The 14,946-nt window shown below is 48.9% G+C and overlaps 1 protein-coding gene across 2 annotated transcripts in view; it reads right to left on the bottom strand.

Moving 5' to 3' along the window:
• GALR3 (galanin receptor 3) overlaps nt 1-14,946 on the bottom strand; it is a 333,989-nt gene that overhangs the window by 192,411 nt on the left and 126,632 nt on the right. For both annotated transcript variants that reach the window (XM_085601386.1, XM_085601388.1), the window contains exon 2: nt 5,673-5,842. The gene's annotated coding sequence lies outside the window, so the exon portion shown is untranslated. The remainder of the gene's footprint in view (nt 1-5,672; nt 5,843-14,946) is intronic.

Below are 14,946 nucleotides of genomic sequence, written 5' to 3'. Positions count from 1 at the left end.
CACTGTGTCACTGGAACCAAGGAACACTCGACTGACTGTGAGAAAGTGGCTCTGTATATACTGTTCCTTAATAGGTACAGGGTGTACAGAGTCCACAGTCCCCAAGGGTTTGACAGAGGCTAAAGTTAGATATAACCTTACTCTCTAAAGTGGTAGCTTGGTCGAGCAGTAAGGCAGTATCAGAGGACAGTGCAAAGCATTTGTTGTACACACTCAGTCAGCAAATGGTCTCACACACTCAATAACTGAACTCTAGGCCAATGGTTTATATATAAAAAATATATGCTTGTTTTATTTTAGAACCAACAATTGGATTTAAAATATACTTTCTCAGAATGAGATGTTTTATATAAATAATTTTGCAATATGCATTTGACTTTTGTAAACAGTTACAAGTGGTTGAAATAGGCAACTCTATTTTAAACACCACAATGCATTGAGCTCAATGGACATTTCAAGTTATTTGCAACAGATTACTTTTAGGATTACTTTTGGAATTCCAGGACTGGATCCTAGATTCAGTCCTGGGTCAGTACTTAGAATCAAGTGATGAAATTCGACTTAATTACTGTGATGATTTTTAAACAATATTTAGCTATTTTAAAAGTTGACACTTGGAAAATATTTCAAAGAAAACAGTCAATGATTCCCTATGGAAGAAAATTCAAGTTGCAGGTACAGTATGTTCTCGTTACTTTTGTAATCCAGTACTGGGTGCCTAGACTCAGTACTGGGACCTTTATCCAAAACAGGAAAGTAATTACGTTTTCAGATATTATACGATTTTTAAAGAATATTTAAAGATTGCAGAAATTGACACTTAGAAGAAATTTCACAGAAAAACAGTCAATGATTTCCTATGGAAGAAAATTGGGTTACAGGTAAGTACAGTTGTAAGTATTTTTCAGAGTCAGTGCTGGGCACCAAGATCCAGCACTGGGAGCTCACCTAAGAGCAGGTGAGTATTTTCGTTTTCGTTACTCGGCTGATTTTTGGTGAATATTTTAAGATTTGAAAAGTCCACACTTAGAAGAAATTTCAGGAAAAAGCCAGTCAATGTTACCCTATGAAGAAAATATAGTTATCGGTTTCAAGGTAAGTACTCGACTGGCAGAGTTGAGGTTCTGGGCATAGACTCGGGTCCCCCAGGGTCAGGTAGGTACAGTTGGTTCACCCTCAGCGACTCTAGGGCGGCCGGGTGCAGAGAGAGTTAGGCCCAATGTTATCCTATGAGGGATAGGGGGGCCTTGGTTGGTGGCTGCTGACTGGCAAGCCACGCGGCTGTGGGAGCTGGGCTCCTGGTCACTTACTCAGGGCAAGTGGGGAAGTAGGTAGGTGTAGAGGTTGCACTGCCAGGGCCACTCGGGCGGCTTGGTGCAGGGTGCTTTGGAGCCTTTGGGCGCTCAATTGATTTCAATGGGAAATCTCCGGTTTAGAAAAAGACTGCAAGCTCGGGGACGAGGATTCTTCAGGTGCCACCACCACTTCGAGAGGTAAGTTGGGTAGTTGGAGGATAGGTAGGTACCCTGGGATTGGGCACAGGGGGCCGCGGGGCGCCACGTGCAGGGATGCCTTTTGGTGTCGGGAAATCTTACCCTCTGTTGATCGCGGTAGGGGGGGGCACCTTGTTCTGAGGCTGCAGGCTTCTTCAGGAGTGTCGAGGGAGGTCCTTGGGTGCCGGACTCGGGGTCACAGTCGCCGTGGGGTCGTCCTCGTGGCCTTTGTTCACTCAGGCACTGGCCAGGCTTGGCTGGTGCAGAGTGTGCTGGGTTCGCGGTTCCGGGCTGGTGCCAGGGATTAGAGGTAGGTTTTGAGTAGAGCCTCTACTCATGGGAGTCTCAGGGGCTTAGAGCCAAAAGGTAATCAGGTCCTCCGGGGTTTGTGAGGTTGGAGCAGGAGCAGGTTCGAGGGTCAACAGGCCGGTAGGGCTGAGGCCAAAGCAGTTGGTATCTTCCTCTTCTTAGCAGCTGCAAGGCAGGTCTTCTTTCTTCTTGCTCTTCTTTGTAGTTTGGAATCTGGAATCTGGGGAAGGAAGGTTCAGGGTGCCCCTAAATACTAGATTTAGGGAAGTTACAGGTAGGTGAAGGGCAGGGGCCAATGGGTCCCTGTCCTGGGGTGGGTACACCCCCTATCCTGCCTCTCTCCTGTGGGAGGGGAGCAGGAGCCTAGTCCTGATTGGGCAGGGCTTCCCATCTTCAAGATGGCGAGAGCCCGGAGATGTGCTTCACCTCGCCTCCCCCACCTGAGGGGTGGGGTTGGCAGGCTGGCACATCCCCTGTCCTTATTTGGGGTTTCCGGCCAAGCTTCCCGCCAGAGTGGGGGGTTGCAGTGGCCTGGGGAAGCTCACAGAGGCAGCATGCCTTTGAAGCTTCCCCCTGCCCATCCTGGGGGAGGAGATTTAGCACCTCGCCCAGGATGTGCATTGTTGCAGACCCAGGAGAGCAGGGGCTCTCCTACCCAGGGGCCCAGCAACATGTCTGCTGTGTGCCAGCCGAGGCAGCCTCTGAACAGACGTGGATTGTAGGTTTAGGTTTCAGGGGGCCTCTCTAAGATGCCCTCTATGGTGCTTGGTACATTAAATCCCACACTGGCATCAGTGTGGGTTTAATGTGCTGAGAAGTTTGATACCAAACTTCTCAGTCTTCAGTGCTGCCATTATGGTGCTGTGGAGTTTGTGTTTGACAAGCTCCCAGCACCATATACTCTTAGATGGCAGAACTGCACTTACAGGACCCAGGAATGGACCTGGGTACTGTAGGGGCACAGGGCTCCTACCTCTGTGCCCACACCACTGGCATAGGGCACCCAGCTAGAGGGGTGGCTGATGTATACCAGGGCAGTGTAGGTTGTGGGCATGGCACACAGGGATGTGTGCCATGTCGACTCTGATTTGTCTTGTATCCAGACACTCAGCCTGCAAGACGGGTGTGTGTGTTAGGGTACAGGGCCTCTAAGGGTGGCACAATGAGTGCTGCAGCCCTTAGAGGCCTTCCCTGGTCACAAGGCCCTGGGTACCTAGGGTACCATTTACCAGGGGCTGACATGTGGCCAGGGTTTGCCAATTTGTGTTTTGTGTTTTAGGGAAGGAACATAGGCCCTGGGCACCTGATTGGCAGGAGCCCAGGGCACACTCAGTCAAAGTACATTCAGCAATTCAGCAAAAAGTGGGGGCATACCATGCAAGAAAGATGGCACTGTCTCACACATAGGCAGTTTTTAGGGAAGGAACACAGGCCTTGGGCACCTGATTGGCAGGAGTCCAGGGCACAACAAGGAAAAGTGCATCAGCTATTAGGCAAAAAAAAGGGGGGGGAGTTACTGCAACAGAAACCCACTTTCTTACTCTGACGAGCTCCAAACAGGACGAAACTGGTCTTGGGTTGCTGGTGTTCTGGTTCAAGGAGGATCAGGCCTAGCAGTTTGGGCTGGACTGTTCCTATCAGAGTAGGGTCAAGACTGATTCGCATATGGCTGGGTCTACACATAGGTGGCATGGTGGGAAAAAGAACGATGGGTTGGAATGCTACCCCGAGCGATTGCCAGTGGTTAGACATATCACAAGCATTTCTCCCTTCACCGTACCTATGTTTGACCGCCAATAGCTGTTGCTTCTCCTGTGTCCCTCACCACTTGCCCTCCACCTTGCCCCCCTCATTTGTTCACTCCTAGTGGGGCCTTTCCAGACTCTCCCTTTTACATTTTATTGCACATTCTGGGGTATCAAAACCATACGTTTAGATTCAAGATTCTCTTGCTGTCATTCTTGTCAGATGACAGTGGTTTTCAACAGTCACTAACTCGGCCAGCTTTTTTAGATAACCATCCAATAAAAACATTGATTATTTGACTCTGCACATTTGGTAACAATCCCTTCAGGAAAGCAGCACCTACTGTTTCCAGAGCCATCTCGGTCGAATATCTCTCAAACACATCCGTGAGCCTTTCTAATCTGCCAGTTATTCTCCATTTTTAGCTTGCAATTTGAGATTTTAATTCAATTGGTTTTCACCAGGTACACATCCACAACTTCATTCAACAATGCATCCTTTGCCGTTTTAGAGACCCATCATTCCTGGGATACTGACGTGGCCAACCTGACTTGTCAACCAACCAATCGATCACTTCACCCCATCAGATGTAGCAACTGATTCAAATCATACTAGTTCAGTCCTTACACTTCAAACACTTTGCAATTCTTCACAGCTTTGCTTAGGGTCTTCTGTAATGTTGGGGAATTTTTTCTTAATGCTCATTAGATCAGAAGTTGTCCAGGCGAAGTGGACGGTGACTCTATCCCCGGAGCAAGATAATCCCTTAGTAGAAGGGTAATGGTGGAATGGAGTATTCATTGCCTGCATCATTAGAGTAGGGGGAGGCCTCTGCCTCCCCCCTGAATCCTATTCCTAGCTCATTAGACTGAAGTCCTCCTTAAACAAGTATTTGTGGGGCAGTATTTGTGGAATGAACACACTTGGACTAGTCCCCTACATAGTAGTGGAGTCTGCATCGCAACAGGCTATTCACGTACTTCCATCTAGCGCTCTACGGTTAGTAATGTGCATCATCACAGTGCTCCCTTGCACATTGCCTCCTAGTGCCCCTGTTGCTGCCTAGCTTCTAGGTGCACCCCTGCCCCATTGGCCAGCATGGGGAAAATTTCCAGCAAATCCTCCTTCCTTGGGTCCTCGCTGTCCTTCTCTATCTTGCGGTTTAGAGCTCTGCGGCAATAAACAGGAAGGAGGCTGAGCAGTTTAAGCACAAGCCCCAACTCTGACCCAAAGGCGGCTACTTGGACTCCAGTTACTCCTGGGTCTGTTTCATACCACAGACTTGGGATTCATGTTTGTGTTTATTGGCCTCCTCAGTCCAAAGTAAAAATGTGGGACATTGTTGAGCCTTTATCTTATTTTTAGGATCCTTCTAATTCGGTTCTAAGTTGCTCACCCTGTCTAGATCGAAAGTGCCATGTTCAGGAAGGATTTCTTCCCATCCTTATTAATGAGTCCCACCCACTCTTTCAGAAATGTGCAAGGGATTTCAACATACCAGCGGCACATAGAGTGGGTGAAGTCCCTTTTGGTGGGAATTCACTATGTTTGGACAGTTTTACCCCATCACTGCTCCTTCAACCAGACATGGTAAACAAGAAAAGGTCTGCAACCCTTGTGCCCGCAATTCATCCCATGGAGGTGGCGTGGCGTGGCAAGGAAACGAAAGTTGGGTAAGGGGTTCCTCAGTTATTGTTTGTAACTGATGGAGGGAGCAATGGAAGGCATTGTACACTCAAACTCAAAGGTCCCCTTGCATTCAGCAAGGATTTGTTGTGTGCACAGAGGGGCTAGTGAAAAGGCAGTGCGGCTAGACCAGAGGGACTCTTTCTCTGGGGGGAGGGGGTGGTCTGTGCTTCGGGTCCTGGTGCTCCTGCCTGGCTTCTCCAGTCCTGTACTATTTTCTACAGCGCACTTTTTCTGTGCCATTGATTGCAAACACACCATGTTGGCTATGAGACTCCTCATGTTCCTCCTACCTACCCATCCAGTCCATTATCCCATCATCCCCCACCCGAACTGCATTTCCTGTGCACTTTAACACATCACAGACAGTACGAAACAATACACACAAGGCAAGCAAGATATGAGTTCACAGTTAGACTTCATCTCAAACATGCTTACAATGACCAGCTGAATCTCCGGGTCCAGCGCGGGGCCATGCTCCACCCCAGTTCCTCTGGAAAAAGATCTCCCTTATCTCTGGCGCCTTGAGTCGTTGTGCAGAGTCAATCCCAGCACCTGCCCTCTCTTCTCCAAGCAAATATGTTTCTCTGCACAAAATGTACCAGGTTCTGTGAAAGAAAACAGCCAACAGGGAAAGCTCTAAAAGCGGAACACGTCTAATGAAAAAATAGCCAGCAAGCATCACAAATACACTACGGGAAAACTGACATTTCAGCGGACCAGAAGCCTCGCCCTCTGGTCAGTTGGGACATGTGATGCTAAAACCTGCACATTTTGGCGCCACACTTATACCCTTTTCTCTCAATGCAGTGAGTGGAAGAAAGAACACGTGAGACCACTGAAACTACAGATAGACACTAGTGAGCAAGTACCGGCTTCTTCTCATGGGAAGAATGCAAGACGATCTTGACAGGAAGCAAGGGTGAAAAGTCTGAATTGAATAAATCTGCAGTTTTCGCTTCATTGTGCCAACTTCAGAACAAGGCTATGCTTATTAGAACAGTTAGGGTAACCGTGCATTGTACAAGAAGGGATACCAAATGGCAGTACATTTAAAAACAGTATGCTACTTGTGAGTCGAAGTGGACTTGCGAGCTCGCCAGCGGAGATTTTAGACTCACACCAAAAGCAAAGCCAAACACTAAGATTAGAAGGAAGAAGGTAGGAGGAATGGTCAGACTGCAATAAATGCCCTGGGCCCAACCCACGCTGCATTGTGCCTGGCCAATGGCCATGCACAGCAAGAGTTACCCATCTGCAGTAGGTTGGGTTCAGGGCCTGACCTCAGGCCAGGCCTCTGCCCAGCTCCACGCTGCTCACAGTTGGAGGCCACACACAGTGAGGTGGTTGGCTGCACACAGAGGTTTGGGTGCAGGGCCTGGCTGGAGGCCAGGCATTGAGGTCACACTCCTGCTGCATACAGCAAAAGCAGAGAGGGTGGGGAGGGGTGTGTGCTTGGTGATGCAATATGTGGGGACATAAACAGTGCATGACAGAGGTGCAAGTTAGAGTTAGTTTAGGTGACCTGCACCCAAACCTCCGCAGATAGTAACTGACCCACTGCACATGGCTACTCAGGGCCTGGCCTCCAGCCATGGCTTGTGCCCCACCCGCCCCCCTTAGGTGGCTGGATTGGGCCTGGGGTTCAGGGAGTGCTCACCCTGCCCTTTTTTCCCCAGGACTTAAGCATCAAGTTATAAAATGGCAGCCGCAATATTGTTGTGGCCAGCTAATCAGAACATTGTGGTCCATGGGTCCTTCTCCGGATCTGCAATACCGAAATGACAAACAGGAGAAAAAGCTCTAGCCGCCAATCAGAATTGAGTATTTTTAACACTTTTGTTACTGCAGGAGTGCAATACTTCAGCGGTACCCAGCAGTCTAAATATCTGTAACTTTTCTGAGGGTTAACCCCTTCATGCCCAACCCCACTTTAAATGCAAATTTCTCAAAAACAGATGATTACTAGATCACCAAAACCATGCTTTCATAGTAATGTTCTAACTTTGTGCCAAATTTGGTGTAAATCCATAAAGCGTTTTTTCTGTATTGGAGAGCAAACGCCCCTATTTTAATTAAATTGGGAGATCACACTTTTGGACTTCCCATTTTCTTCGCTCTCACTTGAAGGATCAGCTCAAATCTTTCTATGAAGGAGCCAAAGTCCGGGAATTTTTCCTTAGGAAAGTTTTGGCAAGATTGGTCAATGGCACCAAGGTTATTAAGAAAAAAATGCCTTTAATATGGAAAGTCTTATCTTACTATATTTACACTATCGCCACTAGTGTAATTCATGGATATACAGCTATACATAGATTGTGGTTTCAGTTATAACCTACTGTAAGCAGTAGAAGGAATCATACTCATTACCCAAATACAACATTCACAAATTAATTGGTTTCAATTACACATCACATTTAGAGACAGCAAATCATTCATTAATTATAATATAATGTAAGCTCAAACCATCAGAGTATTCCAAAATCATGCATTCATTAAAAACCACCAAAAAAGACAATATGTATTGTTTACATCCAATCAATGTATTCACACACATTTCTTCTCAAATAATCTTCTTAATCACTATCTACAGGGGATTTGAGGAGACAGGAATTGTCCTCTGCTTGGTGTGCAGGTGTGTCCCCCTGTCCGCACTGTCTAACTGCATGTATCTCTGGTATCTTGACTTACTTTGGCCATGGGGTTCTGCTAATGTAAGAGTGTGTGCCAAGATATAGGCCTGCCCGTACTATGCAAGGCCCTGGATCTGTGCTGTGACTTGGAAGGGCTCACCAAGTGTACCCTCATAGTGCACACTGGGCTATTCTCTCTGTATAGAACAAATTGGCGGTGGCAGCATGTCCTGTTTTTTGATGGATAATGTGACTAGAACTTTTTATCTGTTACTTAGAGGGAGGCCTACATGCTACTCTTGTGTAAAGTTCTATTGTTATGTGTGTGCTCAGACCTTTGTGCTGGCATCCTGTATGTCGCGTGAATGTGTGTGCTTAGGGGGTGTGTACCATACAGCAGTGAAACATCTGTGTGTCTGAGTGAGCCCTAGTACTGAATCCAGTGGGAGCAGTGTTGGATTCCCGTGGCCTGGCATGACACAAGATGGAGGTTGTGAAGAGCTTCTCCATACAATGCAATCATATTGCACGCATTGTTGCGGCTAGTGGGTGAAGATTCAAACACTGAAATGAGGAAGATGTAGACAGGGCTACATCGAGAAATTTTATGAGGACTTTTGTTAGCTATGTGCTGCTGATCAATTCTTCCTCAGCCCTGACGTTTGGTTGTGGGTGGGACTGCAGTTTCTGTTGTGCAAGGTGAGGGTGTCTGTGGGTCAGGCCTTCCGTTTGGTCTATCTCTGATTGCAACTTCAGAGAGGCTGATGACAGCCAGGTGTAGAAACCTCACACTTCATTGCGCCTGTGCTGTGGGGGCTTTGTTGCTACCTGCTGAACCATCACTCTATGCAAAGATTGTGTCTGGGGAGCAGCCTGGGAAGGACATTTGAAAAGAGAACCATGCCAAACTGGTTCTAAAGTTTAAGCAGTGGATCCCATCGCCAGTCTACAAGTGGATCTCAAACCATTTCACCCACTTAGTTCCAGTTCCAAGTCCTTCATGTCCAAGGAAGGCTCCACAGAGTACACAAAGGACTACTGTGTGACCAGGGCTGACAGCCAGTCTCCCATGGGTGAATGGATATCACCTGATGTCTGTCTTTTACACTAGAGGAGCTGAGAATATGCACATGTACCTCGAAGCGTGCCTGCATGCTGAGAGAGGGAAGGAGTCGGGCTGGACCTGCAGAAGAGAGACTGTTGATGAGGAAAGGTTTTATTGTATCCCAGGGACTGAATGACATCCACAGAAAGCTCCCTATATGTAAGCAAGCGAGGAGTGACCGGGCACTGTAGAGGTCTCCCCTCCAACTCCCCTGTCTAATGAAATAGGGTCCTAGAGATAACCACAGCAAACCTGTCTGCCTGTAGTGGCCTGATCCGGGCTGTAGCTGCCTACATTGGCCAGTCAGGAATGCACCTGCCAAGGTGACTGCATCAGCCTGATCAGGCCTACATATGCTTCCATCAACCCAGCAGTGGCTGCATCTGCCATGGTGACTGCGTTGGCGTAGCCTGAGCTACATCTGACTTCATCTGCCCGGTCGGAGCTACACCTGCGACAGCTCTAACCCTATCAGAGCAACAACGACCATAGTGAAAGGCCTGGTCGGGGCCTATGCCTACTTCAGCCAATTAGCACATTTGGGGCGGCGAACCTCCACCCCATGATAAGATGCAGGAGGCCAGTCTGCACTTGCGCGAAGTGCCAGGCTGCTGCACTGTGGAACTATGCTGGCTAGCTGTGTGTATAAAGACACAGCCTGGGTCTGGCCTACACCACAGCCCCCGCAATTGTCTTTGCTCGCTGAGGGCCCTGTCTGACAGTGACCGAGGACAGCAGGACCCCCGGATCTGCTACACTGGAATGTGTAAGGACCATCGTGTTAGCACCTAAATCACTCGGGGTAAGGCCTTTGAAGAAAACTTGAACTGTGTGCGCATTTGACTTGTGGGAGAAATTGAGACTGCACCTGAGACGGATTCCTACTTTTGCCCTAACGATTGGGAGGGGTGGGGGGGGTTTCAGCCATTCAGGGGTCACCAGGGTGGGAACAGCATGAAGGATCAGCGTTTATAGCATCAGTACGGAAAATCAGAACCAGAGCTACTGCCCTTTAAACGAAGTTGAATTTGTAACATTTAGTGCTGCTTTGTGATTAAAAAATACATTCTTGCCCCCGGCAGGGACGCCCCCCAGACCAGTCATAGCTCGCTTCTTAAACTATCAAGATAGAACTCTCATACTGCGTGAAATGAGACGCCTGGGCGAGGTCCGGATGGATACCGTGAAAAACATGGTGTTCCCGGACTACTGAAGGGAAGTACAGAAATTGAGAAGAACCTTTGACTCGGTCAAGGACAAATTGAGAAGCCTACAAATACAACACATGCTACTTTTCCCTGCCAAGCTCAAAATCATGCTTCAGTCCAAGACATTCTTTTTCAAATGCCTGAAGAAGCCTGGTCATGGATCGAGGAGCGCCCTCGAAGAAGGCGAGACACGGAACATCGCGGTTCGCAGGGCCGTACCCCAGAGACAGTTGTGAGGCCCAAAACCGTGAGCGTTAAGATCAAACGCCGTTTGGGTCGAGGGCTGAGGTCTCAAGGTAGTACCCCTAAGGGATTTAGAGAACTGAAAGAAAGGTCGAGCAGAGATTCAGACTCGGAGGAGGACGTGACGGGGGAACCTGGGAAAATCCTGCAGATAGGCGGTCGATCAAGGAGACAAGTCTCACCAGAACCTGGTTGGTCGGGGGAGACGGACAGTGCACATCCCCTATTACAAGAAATCACCCGGCAAGAGGAACTAGAAGTCGCAGAGGATGTCGAGGAGGCTCTGCGTCCTGCGTCGCCAGTTGAGAATGAAGTGGGCTTAAGATCCAGGGCATGCCGGATGCCAAGGGACAGTAAGAAAGCACTAGGTGCCAGTTGAGTCGGTCAAGGCCTTGACTGGGTAGACCTGGGTCCCGGCTCGGCGCTCTGCAAGTTTTCTATTTTGATTGTTAGTTGACTTATTGTTGGGGAGGGGGAAGGGACACAGACCTCTCAGGCTGATCCTACGGCAAAATTGTCATGTTGACATTTGGGGGACAGTGCGTGGGAAGCGGGAGAGAGTGGGGATGGGGGAGTTGGGGGGTACGTTTTCACGGGAGGGCACACACAGAGGGAATTCTTGCATTACCAATGATACAGCAGGGTACACTAGTACACATCTAGACACTAACGCCACGTTGGGACATGTCAGTCAGAACGCGTTTGACGGGACCATCAGGGACAATGGCTGAAAAATAATTTACAGTTCTGTCATGTAATCTAACAACAGATCTATTGTTACCGAAGGTAAGTAACCTGTTCATCTGAAAGAAACACGTTGATTATAGATTCCTTACCTTAGAATAGATACCCCAGCAATACCAACCCCGGTGGTGGGTCTGCGAACCAAGATCACCCCAGAAAGTCCTGGAGAACAGAACAGATAAAGAAGCAATCTCTCCAGACTTGGCTGTCTAGGCAGTAGTGTTTCGTAAACGTGTGCAGCGATGCCCACGTGCAGGCTGACAGATGTCATTTAGCGGAACTCCTCTTCCCAAGGAAGTAGTGGCTGCTGTCACCCTGGTGAAATGGGCGCGTAGCCCGACTGGAGGCTCTTTTTTAGCCAGAGAATAGCATGCCTTAATACATAAAATGACCCATCGAGAAATGGTGCGTTTGTGTACGCCCGACCTTTCTTGGCACCCACGTAGCCAACAAAGAGTTGGCCATCCACCCGGAACTGTTTTGTGCGATCCAGATAGAAAGAGAGCGCACGTTTAGGGTCAAGGCGTGGATCCTCTCTTCCTCCTTCGAAGGATGTGGAGGCGGAAAAAAAGTGGGCAAAGTAATGGTCTGCCCGATGTGAAAGGCAGTGACCACCTTAGGAAGGAAGGATGGACGGGTCCTAAGAACCACCTTGTCTGGATGGATTGACAGGAAAGGAGGTTTGGAAGAAAGGGCCTGGAGCTCACTCACCCTTCTAGCAGAAGTGATAGCTACCAGGAAAGCAGTCTTAAGAGTCAAGAGTCTTAAAGGACAGTTATGAAGTGGCTCAAAGGGGTGCACATTAAATAGGTAAGAACAAGATTCAAGCCCCACTGAGGCATAATGAAGGGGATTGGAGGCGGGACACTGAGGAGCTGATTTTCAGGACCACTGGGGCTGTAACCCTTACAACAACATAATATAAGGAATACACGGTGGAGGCGTGCAACCGTACTCATTACTTGACTAGAAGGGATGGAGGTGGCCATATATTGCTCATGATAGCTCAAGTCAGGGGAACAACCTTTACAACGCAACTTTTACAACGCACTACCGTTACAACGCGAGTGCATTGACAACGCAGGACATTACAACGCAAGTCTTTACATCGACTTGCACTAGATGGCGTGCTAAAATTAAAAATAGTGTAGTTTACTATCCCAACACCTTCCCTACTGTTACGTGGACTGGAGTTGGAATAGTAAATTACACTTTTTTAATGTTAGCACGCCATCTAGTGCAAGTCGATGTAAAGACTTGCGTTGTAATGTCCTGCGTTGTCAATGCACTCGCATTGTAAAACTTTCGTTGTAACAGCATGCGTTGTAACAGCATGCGTTGTAACGTCATACATCCCTCAAGTCATTGTGTTGAGATGGAAGTGACATGCCTAGGAGGGAGGGTTGGGTGGGGGGTTATCAGTGGGTTTAATTAGTATAGTATTGTTGTAAAGCTCTAATGCAACTACATTCAGAGATGATGATACGTGGAGTGGACAGGTTTTTCTTGCTTTTTGTTTCTGTTATCTCTCAGTCTGCATGACAGCGGAATATCACTATATACTGTAGATTGCAATTTCTAAGACATGCCAATATATACTAGTACTAGTTACTGAGATGGGCTTATGGGAACCGATTTTGGCACATTGTAACCTTGCACTGAACTTGAAAACTTAATAAAGTTTGTTAAAAATGAAGGGGATTGGAGGAAAGAGATGCGTTTAGCCTTTTAAGAAATGGTTAACGACCAGAGACTTGAAAAGAGAAGGTTGATCTGGCAACCGAAAGAAGTTAGAGATGGCTGAAAGATAGCCCTTGATAGAGCCCAAAGCAGAGCACTGCTGGGCTAAAGAAAGAAGGAACAAGAGAACTTCAGAAAGAGGGGCAGAAAGGGGATCCACAGCCTTTGCTGTGCACCATGCCATAAACTTGCTCCACCGGCAGGCGTATACCGTCATAGTGGAGGGATGCCTGGCTGCCAAGATTCCGTCACAGACTTCGGGAGGCAGGTCGAAAGACGTCAACTGCCGCCGCTCAATCTCCATGCAAGGAGGTGGAGACTGGACAGGTTCAGGTGGAGGACCATCCCCTGCTGCTGCGACATTAGATCCTCACGAAGAGGCAGTCTCATCGGAGGAACAATGGCCATGTTGAGCAGCTCGGGATATCAAACTCTTTGTGCCCAATCCGGAGCCACAAGAATGACTTGGGCCCGGTTGCGCCTGATCTTCTTCAGCACTCTGGGCAGAAGTGGTATAGGCGGAAAGGCATACAACAGACCGCAACTCCACTCGCGACAAAAAGCATAACCGAGCAAGTGCCGCCTTGCAAATTCCAACGCGCAGAATTGCTGACATTGGGCGTTCTCTTCGGTGGCGAATAGATCGAACCAAGGCTCTCCTCACTGTCGAAAGAGACCTTGCACCACCTCCGAGTGAAGACGCCATTCGTGATCCATCATGCACCTGCGGCTAAGTTCGTCCATCCTGATGTTCAGGGAACCTGCCAGGTGTTGAACCACCAGAGATATGCCCTGATGTTCCAGCCATGTCCAGAGGCGAAGGGCCACCTGACAGAGGGTCCACGACCCCACCCCGCCCTGTTTGTTGCAATACCACATGGCGGTGGTGTTGTCTGTGAACACCTGCACTACTCTTCCCTGACAGAGGGAAGAAATGCCTTCAGTGCAAGACGAATCCCCAGAGCTCCAGAAGGTTGATGTGAAGCCCAGACTCCGCTGGAGACCAGAGTCCTTTGATCGCCGCCTCTTCCATGTGGCCGCCCCATCCCAGAAGGGATGCGTCCATCACCACAGTGTGGTCTGGTTGGGGAAGGGAGAGGGATCTGCCATTGACCCATTCTTCGTTTGTGATCGGACAGATTGCCCTGATGCTGCGCCCACTGGAACTTCAGGTCCCATTGCAAAGCCCGCATATGCCACCTGGCATGACCAACCAGCAGGATGCAGGAGGCCATGAGGCCCAGCAGCCTCAGAGTCATTCTGACCGAAACCCGGGATAAAGGCTGAAAGATCAGAATCATAGCCCGAATATCCCAGACTTGCTGTTCGGGAGGACAGACCCAAAACCGCATCCTGTCCAGAACTGCTCCGATGAAGAGGAGCTTCTGAGAGGGAATCAGGTGCGACTTCGGCACATTGATGGAGAACCCCAGCGAATGCAGGAGGTAGGCCGTAGTCTGGAGGTGGGAGACGACTGCCTGGGGCGAGCCCGCCCTCAACAGCCAGTTGTCGAGATAGGGGAAGACTGAAACCCCTGATCTGCGTAGATGAGCTGCGACCACTGCCATCAATTTTGTCAACATCCGAGGGGCGCTGGCAAGGCCAAAAGGGGAGCACGGTAAATTGAAAATGCTTGTGGCCTACTGTGAACCGTAGGTAATGCCGGTGGGCCGGCAGGACGAGGATGTGAAAATAAGCGTCCTGCAAGTCCAACGCTACCATCCAATCTTCCGGGTCGAGGCCAGACAAGACCTGAGCAAACGTCAACATCTTGAACTTCTCCTTCAGGAGGAAGCGATTGACGTCCCTGAGGTCCAAGATAGGATGCAGGCCCTTGTCCTTCTTGGGAACCTGAAAGTAGTGGGAGTAACAACCACGACCTACTTCTGGGACAGGAACGCGCTTGATGGCACCAATGGCCAGAGAGACATAACTTCCTGCTGGAGAAGGGCCAGATGATCCTCCGACATGCGGTGGTATGTTGGTGGCATGGCTGGAGGGAGTAGCCCCTTCGGACTATTTGCAAAACCCACCTGTCC

This window comes from Triturus cristatus, chromosome 4_2, assembly GCF_964204655.1.
Source record: "Triturus cristatus chromosome 4_2, aTriCri1.1, whole genome shotgun sequence".
NCBI classification, from domain to species: Eukaryota; Metazoa; Chordata; class Amphibia; order Caudata; family Salamandridae; genus Triturus; species Triturus cristatus.
Note: the sequence above shows the minus strand (reverse complement) of the source record. Positions and strands in the feature narration are given on the sequence as shown.